This window comes from Diceros bicornis, assembly GCF_020826845.1.
Source record: "Diceros bicornis minor isolate mBicDic1 chromosome 39 unlocalized genomic scaffold, mDicBic1.mat.cur SUPER_39_unloc_1, whole genome shotgun sequence".
NCBI classification, from domain to species: domain Eukaryota; kingdom Metazoa; phylum Chordata; class Mammalia; order Perissodactyla; family Rhinocerotidae; genus Diceros; species Diceros bicornis.
Window position 1 is genome coordinate 1,519,112 of NW_026690915.1, and position 17,577 is coordinate 1,536,688.

General features: G+C 45.5%; 1 long non-coding RNA gene across 2 annotated transcripts in view; it reads left to right on the top strand.

Moving 5' to 3' along the window:
* Positions 1-17,577, top strand: part of LOC131402290 (uncharacterized) — a 77,361-nt gene that overhangs the window by 47,924 nt on the left and 11,860 nt on the right. Inside the window, exons 1-2 of one of the 2 annotated variants that reach the window (XR_009218501.1) lie at positions 14,345-14,410; positions 17,286-17,400. This is a non-coding gene — a long non-coding RNA (uncharacterized LOC131402290). Of the gene's footprint in view, positions 1-14,344; positions 14,411-17,285; positions 17,401-17,577 lie in introns of those variants that run through there. The other variant, XR_009218502.1, reaches the window with a different exon arrangement.

Here is a 17,577-nt window from a genome sequence, read left to right on the forward strand (position 1 = left end):
TTATATGTTTTATCGTGGAATACTATACAGAAATAAAAATTAAGTACAGCCACATTCAAGAATATTGATGAATCTTACAAGCAAAATGAAAGAAGCCAGACACCAAAGAAGACACTCTGTATGATTCCATTTAAATAAAGTTCAAAGACAAGAAAAACAAATTCAGAAGTTAGAGTATTGGTTCCCCTTGGGGGAGAGAGGTCAGTGACCTGGGAGGGGCACATAAGAGGGTCGTTGGAGGGCTAGTCATGTTCTATCTTTTGTGGGTACTGGTTAGCAGTTGTGTTTCCTTTGGATAATTCACGGATCAATGCAAATATGATTTCTGTACTTGCTGGTATGTATGCTATGCTCCAACTTGCAAATCCAATCTCACGATTATAAACTTTTTTACTGATTAGTCCCAAAGCATACGTGTTAGTGCGAGACTCCAGACTTATGGGTCTACATTCATATCCTGGATGTAACCTCTTCCTACCTCAGAGACCCGGGCCATGAGATTAACTCTCGGGGCTTCAGTTTCTTCATTTGTAAAATGGGTTACTTTTGGAACCTCTCTCTTACTCAGTGAGATAATTAACTCCTTGCTGGCACAGCGCAAGAACTCCATAAATAATGGCTCTTGTAGTTGTTCTTGCCATGCTTAACTCTTTGGGCTGGGGAGCTGGTGGACAATGGTCTGTGGTGGAGGGAGGAGCAGGATGGGGATCTAGTCAAGACACATGCTCCAGGTGAGGGTGTGGGGACAGAGCAGAGCTGATGCTGAGGTGCAGGAGGAAGGGTCAAAGGCCTGGGGCTCCTGCTTCCTTCCCCATCTCAGTTCCTGCCCCTCTATAAATACAGGAGTTTAACTAACCGGGTGATCTCTAGCTGGTTAGTCCTTCCAGCGAGGACATTGGAGAGTCGGCAGCGTGATGGAAATGCCATGAAAAGCCAAAAACGAATTTCCCAGTTTGATCCACACTCAAACCCAAAGGACCAGACCTGGCAGTTAGGGGAGGTGGATATAGTGGTGGGATTATGGGTCCTGCCTATTTTCTTCATTGTACTTTTTTCTATTTGGGACAGGAGCCACCTGAGCCAAGGAGCCGCCTGAGTGGCTGTGGCCCCTGGGGTGGTCCCCTTATCTGAAGACTCCACATGAAAGGGTACCCTTGGACCCGGAGAGCAGAGAATTGCCCTCTGTGGATGGGATGGTGTGGAACTCCCTGTGCTCAGGGGTGCTCTGTCCACCCTGCTAAAGCCCCTCCATGAGGGACATGCCTGCAATTGATGGCTTGCAGGGGGACCAGACCAAGAGGAGGGGGCTCAAGCTGTCAGTGCCCGGCCTCCAGGAGCCAGTGACCTTACACACTCTTCCCCCTCACCTGAATCAGCCCCCAGCCCCTCCTGAGTGGAGTCCCATCTTCCCAGCCTGGCCCATTAGAACCTGAAGCCCCCTGAGATGTTCATCCTGGAGAGGGGACAGTCCCTTGGTGTGGCCCTTGTCCCTTCCAGGGTGTCTGCCCCTCCCAGCCACCAGGGCCTGACCTCTCCCTGGGGGAGTCTGAGTCTCAGAAGCTGCACTTCAGCCCTCTCCCAGCTGGCAACATGTGTGCACACCATACCCACAACCTGCTCCACCGAGCCGTGCACACTGCAGTGTGCACAATCCGTGCACTCAGCCTTCTTTGCGGTAAAGGTTTGTCCTGCACAGGGAAGCAGGGGTGGATGGTGAGGAGAGAATGGACATGTGAAATGCACCTAGAGCAGGGAGGAGTGAGGTTACCTGGGGACACTGGGAGGGGTGTGGGCAGTACCGAGGGGCCTTGTGGTCTGCCGTCATGATGTGACGGTGGGACCAGCCCTCGCTCTGCACCAGCCTCTGCCACTCTCACAGCTGGGGCAGGTGCAGAGAAGGTGCAGAATGGGTCCCAGGATGGATTTCACCTTGCCAGGACCATGGAAGGAACAGGACAGTGTTGCAGGACAGGAGCGTGGGGCTGTCCTGGAGCTCAGTGTGTGCAGAGGAAGGAAGGACGTGACATAGGGGAAGGAAAGCGAACGTGGAGCAAGGTTGGCAGACGGAGACCCAGTGGGCTGAGGACTCATCAGGGGAGGGAACCCCCAGTGGGTGGGCTGGAGAGACACTGGTGGGTACTGGCTAGAGTGGGCTGGCCATAAATGGGGGTGTCGGTCATGGTGGAGATGGTTAAATGCGCAGAGTGATGCCAGGGCAGTGGGTGGTGGGGGTTGAGTGAAGGTGGGCGGAGGACAGGGCCTAAGGGTCCAGGATGTCAGAAAGATCATCTGGGTGGACGCAGAGTGACCAAAAGGGTCGATTCACAGTGGTGGTGGAGAGACAGACAGTGCGGCCTTACACCCACACCTCGAAGTGCACACACAGGTGAACACACAGACATACACTCCCCCATCAGTGCACAGGGTGCAGTTTGACCCACAGGCTCAGTGCAGCTGCTAGATGTGCTGGCCCAGGTAGGCAGCCCACTCTGTGTGGCCACACCACTGCCTCTAAGGCTCCTCCTGCCCTGTGGAGACCCCCACTGAAGAGCTTCATCATCTGCATGTCCTGGTTATTCATCTTGTCTTGGAAGTAAGCGATGCTATGGTCCCTCTCCAGGATGAACCAGCTGTTGATGATGGGTCTCCACCCTGGAAGCGACATGGGTTAGGGCCATGTTGGACTTGTTGGGGTTCATGCAGTTGGGGAGGTTCTTAATGCCTGAAGGAGGGAGAACAGGGTGGGGCAGGACCCAGTGCAGGGAGCTGCACAGGTGGGCCCAGAGTAATCATATTTCTTACAAGTGGAAGAGGGAGGCAGGAGGGTCAGAGGAGAGAAGACGTGAGGACGGAGGCAGAGTCAGAGTGAAGTGATGTGAGGAGGACTCTGCTGGACACTGCCAGCCTTGAAATTGAAGGAAGAGCCCAGGAGCTAAGGGATGCAGTGACCTCTAGAGGCTGGAAAAGGTGAGAAAATGGATCCTCCCCAGAGCCTCCAGAGGGAACCTGCATGAATTAGAAAAACAACACTGGTCTGTTGAAACTGGTGATCTGCGCCTCTCAGAAGGGGAGTGGAGGAGTTGAGTGGAGTTTCTGAACTTGATGTGGAGCAAAAGTGCAGTGATCAGCGACCTTAGCTGGCCTAGTGGCCTTTGCAACCCCCACCTATGGCTGGGACCCCTCAAGGCTGACCCCAGCAAGGTTAGGGTTGAGGTCAGTGAGCCCCCACAGGACCAGCTTCTTGGCTGTGGGTCATTTACTTCTGCTGAGTTGGATGGCAGGGCCTTTGAAGTGCTGGGCAGACTCAAACTGAGTTCCTCCGGGAGGAGACCAGCGTGACTCCTGCTCCAGATGGTTCTTCCCAACACTTTCGTAACTAGACTTCAGTGGGCAGGCAGCTCGTATGTGCAGACCAGTTGCTCCTAGGCATAGTGATCATGAGTGGACATGCACCGCCCTCTTGACCAGCGTGTGAGCAGGAGGAAGTCTGGCATCACCCACCCGGGGAACTACTGAGATGAGGGGGTCTCAGGGAGAGTAGCATTGAGAAGGGACAGCTGAGCGGAGGCAGTGACAGTCAGACTGGCCCCAGGACCAGCTGCAGCAGGTCGGGGCCGTGGTTTGACCACTGACCTCCCTCTTCTGAGTGTCCCCTCAGGAGGGACATTTCCTGGACCTGGAGAATCTGCTCCCCAAATGTGAGCAGGGGCATTTACCTGCACACATGACACGGCAGATGGGCTGTGTTGTCCTCACAGAGCACCGCTCAGAGCCTCTTCACAAGAGAGCTCGCCACTGAGCTGCAAGACCAGCAGCTGGCTGAAGGCCACCAGTGGCAGTGCTCCAGGAGGGAGCACATGGGGAGATTTGGGGTGGAGGGCGCTGGGCTGGCCTTTCCACTCTGTAGGCTCCTCCAGGGGCAGCCATGGCTCCCACCTCCCTGCTGGGCCAGTGAGGCTCCTGGGAGGGTCTCCTGCCTCTTTGGGCTTCCTTCTCCTTCATATCAGGCATCAGCCCCCACACCCCTCTCGCTCTCCTACACAGCTCAGCAGCCACTTCCCAAAGGACCCAACTGAGTAAGAAACCAAAAAAAGGCGCCAGGAGTAGAAAGGGAGAAATAGAAATGTTGTGCCTGCAGGAAAGATGAACTCTACATGGTCAAACCCCTTGGGGTCCCAGTGTCTCCATGATGAGCTCTCTGGATGTCATGTGTGTTCCTGGAAAAAAGGCTTTGCTGTATTGCATGTGTAGGGAGTAGCTTGTGCTTGCAGACATAGCATGAATGTTCCAGTGTGGGAATGAAGAGTGCGGCCAAATGGGGCGGCCACAGAGCCTTTGGCCCCAGCATTTCAAAAGGCAAGCATATGCTTTGGTTCATACTTTTTGAAGCTGAGGGCCAAGTTGTCACTGCTAGAAAAAGTCCCACCCCAAAACTAGAGACTATGGGCATTGACATCAAGTAGGTCAAGAAAGGATCGGATGCCCATAGACAGCCCGTGCTAGCAGTGTGTCCTGTCCAGCCAGCAGGCTCAGAGCCCCACATCTTGCCATCTGGGTCCTCAACCACTGGCATTTCTCAGGCCCGGCACTCGATCAAGGCCCTGCAAAGATGAGACCCTCAGATATGGAAACCCGTGAACACAATTCCTACAGGGATATTTTGTCATGTTGTTTTAATAATGTGGCACGTTAGCACCAAAAGTCTGTCTTATTTAAGGACATTTGGGGACAAATATTCTAAAGACTCAATCCATTCCTGAGAACTCCACCCTCTACTTTCCCACGCCTCCTGAGTGGTGCCTGGGATGGGTCTAAAGTATTCCTTAGCATCCTTTTCATCATTGCCCCTCTGGCACCTGCCACAGGCAGACACTCTATAGATGCAGGTGCACTGAATCCAGCCCAGCGTCTCGTCTGGGGTGGGGAAAGACAACAGCAATCAGAAGAATAATAATAAGTGAGCATCGGCACATACTATGTCTCCCTGAGTCCCCCTATCCAGGAGGCACTTGGCCCATGGTCACATAGCTGGTCGGGCCCGTCTGACTCCTAAGGCCCCAGCCTTGGCCCCTGCTCCCTGGGACTTCAGAGAGCCCAGAGCTGAATGGGAGTGAATGGGGTCACAGGAAGTGTGCTCTGGTGTTGCTGACACCGGCTAACCCAGCAATAGCTGTCATGCATCTCCAACATCCCCTCTCCTCTCAGGGCTCCTTCACCATCCATTTGGTCTCAGTTGTAAAGATGAAATGTGTCTAGTCAGGAGCAATGAATGACAGATGGAAGATGTTATTTTCCCCCCCAAAACATCCTCTGTTCTTTTGGAATCCCTGCAGTGCAACTTGGACCAGCAGGTTTGGGGAGCAGGTAAGCACCCCACTGGTTGCTGGTCTCCTCTTCCATCAGGCCGAGTGGAGGTGTTGGGGACGGGCTGGACAACACCTGGTGTGGGCCAGGGACTCTGACAGCCACTGGAGCCTAGGAGCACCCTCCTTCACCGTGCATCCACACAGACCAAGGCAAGGAACTGCCCTTGAGGATGGTGTCCAAGTCTTCATGGCTGGTTTCTCCTAAATTTTAAATGGCTCCAGGGGCTCCAAATCTTCCCCCGGTGGCCCTCCCATGCCAGGGTGCAGGGTTTTCCAGTCTGAAGTCTACAGCCTGCAAGGCTGCGTTTGGGCTCTGGATGGTCACCTGGATCCCACAGCAGCAAGTAAATCCCAGAAGGAGGTGAGGAGCTGTGAGAACCAAGGCTATTTTTGTTCTCACATGTTAATTTTGTAAACGTGTATGAGCTGTGCATTAGACACCAACTTTTAGTCACTCTCATCTGATCTTTCCACGTTTTTCTCCCCTCCAGATAACTCTTGTGTTGTCAAGCTACCAGACCATAGTAGTGTGTTTCCTCCTTCCAGGAGAGCTTCCTCTGCTGTGGGGTCCCACCTTGCCTATGGGTTCAGAAGTCCAAAAGAGAGATTGTCTTTTGAGTGAGTTGTCAGTGTCTCTGCATTCTGCCTCTGTCTTCCCCGGGCGAGGTTGAGCTGAGGCATGTGGAGCATCCCTGGGGCTCAAAGTTCACAGAGACTGGTACCCGACACCTGTCCCAAGGCTCTAAAGGCAGAGACTGGCCAACTCCCAGGTCCTCAGGGCCACAGGGAGCTGTGTGAGGCTGTGCATGCTTCCCAAGCACCAGGCGTGAATGCTGGGAGGAGGCCCAGGCTGAGCTGTCTTCAGGGGGCCTCTGCCTACTATGAGAGTGGACCTCAGAGGCCAGGCCTGAAGGGCTGTCACAAGCTGTCAGCTCAGAGCACCATCACCTCTGTCCGGCGCTTGAGGACAGAGACCATCAGCTGGCGGGAGGGCTGAAGAACCACAAAAGCACTTCCTTAGAAATGGGGTAAGCATTTGGACCTCCACTGAGCCCAGTGGGCACCCAAAAGAAGAGTCAAGAAGGATTTTGCTTCTCTCTAGCCTTTCCTCTGTGGCCTGTGCTGGCCCCACAGGCTCATTTGGAAACCTGGTACGCGTGGATGAGGGACAAGTACAGCAGCTGCAGCAGCACTGGTCTTTCCTTCTGTCCTGCTCCCTGCCCAGCTCCTGCCCCTCTGGTAACAGGACTAATGGGGACAGACTCTGTTCTTCTGCTCCCTGGTGTGGGCATCGGCCTGGAATCATGTTTTAAACCTGTTACTTTCCCAGTAAATGACCAGGTTAAGTATCTGAAGAGGTTGGAAGGGACTAACGGCCAGACATAGTTGGGTATGAGCTTGGACTTCTTCCTCTCTTTCTCCTGCAAAACTCACAGTGGTGGTCCCCAGGCTCACTGGCAGAGCCCAGGCAGGAGATGCTGCAGGCTGGGGTGGGTGTCCACTACTCACTCAAGGAGAAGGGTGGAAACCAGGTTGGCATCCAGGCAGGGTGAGCCACCAGCCAGATAGCCACCATGGACAGGCTGCTTAGAGCTAATGCCCCAAAGTACGTGATCATAGAGCAGGGCGCCCTTGAAGACTCCAAGGAGGCAAGGCCAGTGTGCGCTTCTCGTTGAGCTTCAGGTGCTGAGAAAGACAGGTGGATGGCACCCACAGACGCAGATGTGGCAAGAAAAATGAAGAGTCGAGAGCCAGGCAGGGCAGGGCACACTCAGAACTGCAGGACAAATTCCCTTTGATGCTCCTACATGCAAAACAACATGTATCAGTTTCTCTGAGACTAAAACAAGCGAAATCAGATGTTCTGTGCTGCTGCGGTTCCAAAGACTCTCTGAGGCGCCACCTGTGAAATGTGGCTACAAAAGGCTGCTGCTGGCCTTTTATAGGCCTCTCCAACCAAAAGTGAACTCGGGTCACCCATCACCATAGCTGCCATCCTGGGTGCTTGAGCCCACCTGGGGGACTGTGGGGGGAGGGAGGCACCCCAGAAGACAAGGAGGAAAGAAGGAAATAACTCCACCCTAAATCTTGCAGTTCTGCCCAGAAACCAGTGCTGAAGTGACATTTCCCATGACCGGCTTGCACGTGCAGCCTCCACCCTCATGCCACACACACTCTGGGAAAAGAGGGGGTGTGCGATAGGAAGAACCCTGCTACTTGTTCTAAAACTGATCAAATGTCGGAAAGCACTTAGTGAAGACTAACTGACTGCTCTAGGATTTCTGATGGATTTTTCTTTATAGTTTCAATCTCTTTTGTGAAAAAAATCCTGATTTCATTGAATTGTCTGTTTTCTTATATTTAATTGAGCTTTTTTGTGATAGCTATTTTGAATTCTCTGTCATTAAGGTTATACATTTCTGTGCTTTCAGGGTTGATTTCTGGGTGCTTGTCGTTTTCCTTTTGGTCTGGAGATTTAATATATTTCTTGGAAATCTTTTCTTGTCAGTACATGTGGATCTACCTTATTGTTTCTAATTGCTCTATAATATTCCACAGCATAGAATTACTATAATAGTTTTAGTGTAAAACTGCCATAGAAAGTGATATTTTTGAAATTTAATTTTTTTATAATATTTTCTTTTTTTTTAATAACATTTGAGTGTGGGTTTTTTTGTTTGTTTCCTTGAAGTCGGAATTTTCTTTTTCTTTCTGTGTTGTGGTTGGTTTCAAGGAGGAACATGAACCTTCTTTGGTCATCTTCAGCCAGGTGTCTTCATTTATTTACTCGTATCTTTGCATAATCTAATTCCAAAGAAATTATGTTGTATTTGGCAGCATTTGGGAACTGTTTTATTGAAGAGATTATGAAATGTAGACTGATTTGTACTATTGTAAGCAGTCACTTGTATGACTGTTTTTGGATTTTTTTTGTTTTGTTTTGTTTTTTTGTGAGGATGATCAGCCGTGAGCTAACATTCATGCCAATCCTCCTCTTTTTGCTGAGGAAGACTGGCCCTGAGCTAATATCCATGCCCATCTTCCTCCACTTTATGTGGGACGCCGCCACAGCACGGCCTGAGAAGTGGTGCCTCAATGTGCACCCGGGATCCGAACCCAGGCCGCCAGCAGCAGAGCGCACGCACTTAAACACTATGCTGCGGTACCGGCCTTCGGATAGTCTTCACTGTACACATACTTGTGCATTGAGACTTTTGAACTTTAAAATCATACCACTTTTGATTGTTACAGTGTCTTTTCAAACAGAAACATCAATTTTAAGCAGTTTCTATGAGAAAGGAAGCAGATACCATCCCTACTGGGACTAAGCACTGGTATGATTTGATTTAAGTTGCATGAGAAGTTGATGATTGTATCTAAAGTACCATTGTTGCTACTAATGTTATTACTACTACACTTACAACTCTGATAATGATACTAGTAATATAGTAAAAATATTTATTAAGTATTTATGTGCCAAGCACTTAGCATAGTGGTATCTCATATATCTAAATAGGCATTTTTACAATATCATCATTTACTTTCTCATTATTGATATTACACAGTAATAGTCACGAATAGTCAAACCATGGTATAAGCAAAAGGTTAGAAACAAGCATTTGATTTACAAAAAGGAAGCTTTCCCATTCCTTTGGAGCTTCCTTAACCCTTCTTGAAGGAAGACAATTGCATCCTCTTGTGGGTATCACCAGTACTGCTTCGACTGGCTGACATACTTAGCTGTGTGACTTTGGGATATTAATAAATGTCTTTCAGCCTGTTTCCGTACAGTAGAATGGAGACAATATTGCTTACCTTGTAGGAATGTTAGGGTGAAATGAGAAAATATACATAAAGTGCCTGAGAACTTTTAGGTATTTAAAGTGAGCAACTTGAATTTTACCCATGTATAGCAACGATTGTCAACTGGGTTGGAGGAGATGACATGTTCTCCTATAGAAGCCTATCAGAATTTCTTTTATTGTTTTGGTGAGGAAGACCGGCCATGAGCTAACATCCTTTGCCAACCTTCCTCTCTTTTTTTTGCTTGAGGAAAATTGGCCCTGAGCTAACATCTGTGCCCATCTTCCTCTATTTTGTATGTGGAATGCTGCCACAGCATGGCTTGATGAGTGGTGTGTGCGTCTGTGCCCGGGATCCGAACCTGCAAACCTGGGGCCACTGCAGCAGAGCATGCAAATCACTATACCACTAGTCATCAGAATTTCTGAGTGAGGCCTTTTTAAAACCATATATGATCTCCCCCAAATGGACATTCTTTTCTCATCTTTTTCTTTCCTCCCCCTCTCAACTCTTGAACTATGGCTATGTCAAACAACTTTTCCTGATGAAAGACTTTTATGTTGGCATAGAGTGGAAGAAAGCTTGAGAACTTTTGATAAAAGTAGTAGTTTCCAACTTCCCTGTATCAGATCACTTGGGGATCTTTATCTAAGCAGATTCCCTGGCTGAACTACCTAACAGAAGTTCTCAAACTCTAGTATGCATGCACAAGAAGTGCAACTTCCTTTGGATTGCTGATAGTGAAAGGGAGAAGGGAGGGGGAGAGAGGAGAGAGATGAGTTTTGTGTTTAAGAATGAAGAATCCAGTTGACTTTCTGTAAATTTTTAAGGGTCGCATTCTGCTTTACTATGTCTCCTTGTAACTAACTGCTCGCATTTATGCATTGTGAAAGATTGGATCTGTGAAGAAAAAATCACAGGGACTCACGCCCTGTTAAGGGAAATGCTCCTGACTAATAATGCCAAAAACCACTCTCCTAAACAACTCCAAGAAGGTATAGTAGATTGGTACTCCTTTTACCCCTTTAGTAGTGCAAAGAGATGTTAGGCTCATTGAAATCTTAAAATCATGCAGAATTTCCCTGGGGATATACTAACGTTTTCATGAATATAATTTTAATATTTCTCTTTGAGTTTAAGGAGTTTTAACCATTTATTTCTGATATGCTTGTATCTGTTACCTCATAGGTCCTACGTTATATCACTGAACAGGTTGTGTGAAAGGTCGATAGAAAGAAGTCAGCAATAAGTGCCACGGAATAGAGCAACGGACTTGCGGTTACTGGATAGTGTTCTAGATCACCACTGTCAAATAGAAATAAGACGCAAGACACACATATAATTTTAACATATAATTTGAAACTTTCTATAGCCACATTAAAGTAAAAAGAAAGGCAAAATTAATTTTAATAATTATTTTATTTAACCCAATATATCTATTATTTCATCAGGTGCTCGATATAAACAACGATTAATGAGATATTTTACTGTTGTTCCATACTAACTCTTAGGAATCCAGTGTATATTTTATACTTACTGCACATCTCATTTTGGACTAGCTACATTTCAAGTGCTCAACAGCCAGATGTGGTTAGTGTCTGTTCTATTGAAGAGCACAGGATTGATATTATTGAATAACAGCGATCTGCTGAGTGCTTATAACCTATAAAGGGTCAACAAATTCCAATCTTTCAAATGAATGTGACTACCAAAGGCAATATTTGGGTATATTTTCATATTTCAATCCATTTTTAAAATCTTTCTGAATCACCAAGGAAATGAACCTTGTCTTTGGGTCACTAATGTGATTTCTTAAATGAGATAGGTTTTGTTCTTTGTGAAATAACTACACCTAAATGAATTTTTCTTAAAGTCCTTATTTTAAGTATGGCCAAAACTATGGCTAGGATTGAAAGTTTTACATTTAGAGCAACATTATTTTCTTGATTTGTTTGGCCTGTAGTCTGAGAGAGCAATGTTACTTCTTATTTGGTAAGCTGTATAGAATTTAGATTATGACTGCTAAGTTTCCCCTTTAGCATTTTCAGCTGTCCCAGTAAGACATATGGAAACGATACAGATTCTAGAACGCTTGACTCTACTCTCTGCCAGTGAACTTATACCATATGCAGAAGTATTAACATCCAATATGAACCAGCTATTGAATTCAGGGGTTCTGTGGAGAATGCTTCAAACAGTCAATAAACTATGCATGGTTCTTAATACCGTGATGCCTAGAAGGTAATTTCAGTGTATTGTTACACGTAATAGATAAGTGTATAGCAGTGATTATATACAATAACCTAAACTTAATGGTTGAAAAAAATTGTTGAGTGTTTAACAATATAAATCCCCTCTGAAGACTACTAATTAAAGAGTCATTATTACTTTCAGAAAAAGCATAAATTTGATCTTAAGAAACAGAGAGAAACTATAAAGTATTTCCTACTTGAGAAACTTTAAAAGTGAGTTCTCCTGTATAGGCATCTGTCATTTGTGGCTAATTGTGACTTAGATCACTGTTGTGTCTTGCATCATTGTGGTGGCTCCAAATTTTGCTGCACATTAAAATCACCTGGAGAGCTGTTAAAACTCTTGATCCCCAATTGTAACCCATGCCAATTAAATCAGAATGTCTGCGGTTGGGAGTCAGGCATTAGTATTTTTTTTTAAGATTCCCCAGTTGATTCCATTATGCAGCAATGTTTAGAGAACACTTGATTAATTATTTCTTCTTTAGTCAAATGGGTCTCTGCTGGTCCATAGATTGCATCAGAAACACCCGGTCAGCTCTGAAAAACAGGATACTGGGCTGGCCTTCCCTGAGATATCAGATGCTTAATGTTCAATCAAGTAATTTCGATGTGAAAAATAAAAGCATACACTTAAAAAATACTGTAAGAATTTTCATATTTTTAAAAAAGGCAGTTTTGTAGTCTTCTAAGAATAAATACAGCGGTCCTGTGTTCTTTTGTTTTATTTTAAACTGAGGCTTTGGAATATTTTATGTGAGTAGGAAACCTCTAGGAGTTCAGAAAAGGTTGAAATAAATGGTTTCTAACTCAACGCAGCACACATTCTTGGATCAGTTTTCAAAGGCTGGTCAAAACCTGCTGTGTTTAAATAACAACATGCTGGTTTTCATCACATTTGTTGATGATGTAAACAAAATGTGTAACTATATTAGTAAATGTTAATATTCATGTATTTTTTATTTTATTTTTAATTTTTTGTTTATTGCAGTAACATTGGTTTAGAACATTGTAAAAATTTCAGGTGTACATCATTGTACTTCTATTTCCGCATAGAATACATCATGTTCACCACCAAAATACTAATTACAACCCATCACCACACACATGTACCGAATTATCCCTTTCACCCTCCTCCCTCGCCCCTTCCCCCCTGGTAACGACCAATCCAATCTCTGTCTCTATGTGTTTGTTTATTGTTGTTATTATCTACTACTTAATGAAGGAAATCATGTATTTTAAGTTAAGGTTACAACATTTGTCATAATGTGATCTTTTTATTCAAGTGAAAACAGAAGTGTGCAGCTATTTTGAATATTGGTTTATAAACATTCATATTCTTTATCAAATGAACTTGTAGTTTTTTGTGTTTTCTTTCACTACTGTTCACCTGAAAGGAACAGTACAAGGGACTGGAATCCAGGACTGTCTGACTCCAGAGCCTACGTGTATCCACTTCTGTTAACGCCACACACGTCAAATGGCCATACAAGGCTAGAGTCGGTTGAGAGCCTTAGGAATTGAGCAGAGGAAAATCGTAGTAGTTTCCCTGGAGCAGTTACATAAACGATTTGATATTTAAAAAATTGTAAAAGCAGAATAAAAATTTGAAGATATTTTTAAGTATTGATAAATTATCCTTCATTCCACTGTTTTAACAGTAAGTTACACTTTTTATACTTTCCCTCCATCTTTGCTTATGCATATATATTTTCACATAGTGGAATTCATAATACCCAGTAGGGAGTCTGCTTTCTTTCATTTAACTTTATATGAAATTTTTTTTGCAAGTTGTTTACTTTTGATAATTATTTTATTGGCTTCATAATGATCAAACTGATATATCATAACCGTATAGGGTGCTATTACTAGACCGGGAGGTTGATGACTTTTTTCAGGATTACAATAGGCAATGTTCTCAATTTAGGTATTTTTACTTTTTCTTTCTTTTGGATTACTCTTTTAGGGTAAATTTTTGAGCCTGAGATTACTAAATTAAAAGGTAGAATTTATTTTTAGCACTGTACATTTTGCAATTGGGGAAGATGCAGTAAAACTGAAAGGGAAGCAAACAAATCCACTCTCCTCCCGCTGCTCCTCCTGCAGCAAACCTCTCCCCACACTAGTTGCTCCAACTTGAGAAAATGTCTCACGTTTTACTTTTTTGAGACACTAGTATCGGAGCCAAGCTTAGGTTATTCAGAAATTGTCAAAATCACAATTTGGAGAGATCACGATTAACTCCCTACCTTCGAGGAAGCTGAAGTGCACTTCGTGGCAAAGAAGAACAACCCGGTTTTAGGAGGGACAGAAGGCGGATGAGCCTTGATGGAGCAGAAGTGACCGGGGCGGGAGCGCTCTAGAGCGTTGCTCTGGTTGAACTCGGTACCCGGGGAAGCCTGGAACATCCTGAGGTTCTGCGGCCAGTCGTCAACCAGCCTTGTCGCCTGGCCGGGCTCAGGCGTCTGGCAGTTCCCGCCTCCGTCTGTGCGACACGCCGGCCGCCATGAAGTTCGGAAACGTGAGCTGAGCGGCACTGACGGGCGCTCTGGGAAGAACCCGGCAAGGCTTCAAAGGGTTTGCTTTCGCTTGGTCTACAGACCTGAAGAATGAGACTGCGAGTTTCCAAGGGAACGGATGCATGGGTTAAGTCGCCGGTTTCAAAATCTCAAAACGGAGAAGACTTTTCCTTTAAACCCTGCGGTCTGCGAGCATCCTTCGCTCTTCCAGCTTTCGCCCCCGGGCCACGAAATACTTTGCGCGGGTTTTTATTGCGGAGGCTTCCCTCGGGGGCCAGGGTTCCCGCCCCCTAACCTCACGCCGGGATTGGTTGCTTGGTTTCTGCTCTGGCGGGTGATTGGGTGCTGGGAGTTGAGGGGGCGGGAGGCGGGAATTCGTCGGGAGCGCGCGGGCGCGCGGCCTGGAGAGAGCGGAGGAGGGAGCGGGTGAGGCGCCGGAGTCCGCGCTCGGCCCGGGAGTGGCAGCCCGGTGAGGAGGCGAGAGGTTTGGGGCCTCTCCTCTCTGCCAGGCTCCGCCGTGTGTGCTCGCAGATACCGTTTCCTTTTCTCCTGGGACTCGGAGCCCAGGCAGCGCTGCCTCGGTTTTCCTCAGAACAGGCCAGCCTGTCTCTCGTGGGGCGGCGCGCAGCCTGCCCGAAGGGAGCCTTCTGCTCTCGCCTGGCCGCCGTGCGGGCCGTCGGGGTGCCCGCGTCCCCGGGCCTCGGGGGTCTGAGCACGCGGAGGCCGGAGGGAGCCTGTCCCGACCCCCGGTGAGAGGGCCCGGGCCCCCTCGGTCCCCGCTGACTCGTGGCGGCGGGGGCGACTGCGGGAGGCGGATCGGGGCTCGTCCTTTATCCCCTGGGGGATTGCGGCGACTGCGGGCGGGATGGATTTCTAGGCTGTATCTGAGGAACCAGCTGGCGTTGCGTTATTGGCTGGGGTGAAGGGGTTAGACTCCACCAAATCTCTTCTCGAGTTGCACAGAGAGAATCACAGAATATTAGAACTGGGAAATACCTTAGAATAGTGGTTCTTAGCTTGTTTTGGAACACACAGGCTAGGGGTCAGGGTATAATTGCCTTCATAAGCTGTTGAATTGCTCTTTTAACCATCCCTCCATCCCCAGGTCGAATTTGCCGGGTTTTTTTTCACTATTGCAAGGAAGTCCTCAGTTAATAACGGTGCATATCAGTCTCCCCTCTGTTTTCAGTTATTTTATTAGGATATAGTTCTGGGAATGAGAAATCCATGGACTTTCTCTTCAGAGAAACGCATTCATGTACCAAGACTTCTGCACGCAATGGCAAGAGATCACAGTCTCAGACTTGCGTCTCTGGATCCTAGTTTAAGCATAGGTGGTTTAGAAGAGGTGGGGATTAAAGTAGATCACCTCCTCTGTGTCAAGTACTGGAGTTTAGGCACGTTCTATCCATTACCTTACTTAATTCTTAACTCAATGCCTGGCTAATTTTCGTCAAAACTCTATCAGGTGGATAATCTCATCTCCATTGCACAGATGAAGAAACAAACTGAGGTTCAGTGATTCACACAGTGGGACTCACACTTAGGCTTGCTTTACTCCAAAGCCCATCTTCTTTTCATTATACCCTTCTGACCTTTAAATCAGAATTATCAAGCACCTACTGTGTGCCAAGGCATTTTCTCCCTTACAACAGTTTTTCAATTAGGGATTATTACAGATAAGGATCTTAGTCTAGAGAAGTGAAGACATGATCAAGGAAACACATCTGAGTTGTGGGAACCTGATCTAGAACTCGTACTTCTACCTCCTGGTCCACAGCTTTGGCAGAGTAGGGATACAGATCCGGATTTGTCAGATTCCGAGACATGTTCTCAACCAGTGTGATGGTTAAGACTAGGAAATTCTTTTACTTGCATTTGTTTTGTTGATACATTTAGGAATCCCCTTTTTATTTCTAGACTTCTGTCCTAGTCTAGTTGGGTATCTGGTTTTCTTTGAATGGCATTGTTTCAGCCTTGATTTTCGTTTCTGCTGCAGTTAGGAATCTAAGTAAACAAGAAAGCGTGACTCTTCAATATGGTCTGAATGTACAGTTGGTGGGGTGAAGATGAACTTTCCTTGTAAAGCTTGTCCATCATAGCTTGCTATAATGAATTCTGCAAGTATCTTTCAGCAGTTAAGTCTTCATTAAGATAAAGATGCTGATAATTAATAACGTATACTGAATCTGTGACTACATTCATTTTCTCAGATAGTAAATGGATTGAAAATATTTGCTGGGTTCATGGAAGAACATGTCACCTTTCGAAAAATAATCCTGATCACTATAAACTGTATATGGTTAGGAGGCAAAGGAGAATATTCTGAAAACTATTCTCAGCTCATTTGGCACTTCTATTTACTTTACGGAATTACTACCTTCTACAAAGTATTTACTGTCTTTTACACAGAATACTATATTTCTCACCATATCTTTTGAGATGTTTCAATCATATAGAAAATTAATAGACAAATGAGTAAGCAAACTTTCCAGAGTTGTTCAATCTTAATATTTTGCCATATTTACTTTATACCTTGTTTGCAAGTAACATTGCTATTATGCTGAATTTATTCTTTTTCTTTCCTAGACGTGTTGTTATACTTTTGTTACATATGTATGTATCCGTAAACAATATAGAGCATTACTTTACCTGTTTTTAAACTTTGTACAATGATATGATACTGTACCTATATTTGTTCAGAAGTGTTTTTAGTTGCTTAACATTATTTTTAAGAAGTAGCCTTATTGATTGTTAATCTATTTTAATTGCTGTGTAGTATTCCATTGTATGAATATACCAGAATTTTTTATCCATTTTCCTTTCGACAGACATTTAAGTTGTTTACATTCTTTTGCAATTCTAAACAATGTTGCTCTGAACTTTCTTATGCATGTTTCCTTATGTTCCTGTGGGAAAGGTTTTGGATATATACATAGGACTGGACTTCCTAGTGTTGGATATCTTCAACTTTGCTAGAAATTGTTAATTTCTGTCCAAAGTGGTTGTAGTGATTTACACTCCCCCTAACAGAATCCTCCATTAAATTTTCATCCAAGATATTAGTGTACTCTAGTTTTACAGAAATGACGGTGCTTGCATCATTAAGGCACAAATAGCTTTGTTCATTTCTTTTATGCCCATATGTTTTTAAGTCCAACATAATTTTAGGGAGAAAGATAAAGGAATAAGGTCTAGATTGAACTAAATACTAATTCTCCCTTCTGCTATTGCTATGTTCCCTCAAGTACAACCTTACTTGTTGTGTTTGTACTTGTGATGGAGACAGACCTTAATGAAGTAAATTGTTTACTGATTTTTTTTTATTGTTTTTGTGTCAATAGATTGTCCGAGGATTAAAAAGTAAGCAGCATTGTTTGTTGGAGAGCCCTACAGAAAGTGGGAACAGCTTAGTCTTACTTTGTGCTGCTTTAGCGTGGCAACAGTCTCTTCTTCGTGGTGAGTATTTGGTTGATATATTCAGCTTGATTATTGGGACTTGAAAAAAATATAATAAAGTACTTTTCATCCAGAATGATTCATTTAAAGAAATAGCAGTAACTAAGAATATACTTTTGGTCTTTCTTTTAATCCTCCCTGCTTGATATTTTAATAAGTCTCAATATAAACGAATAC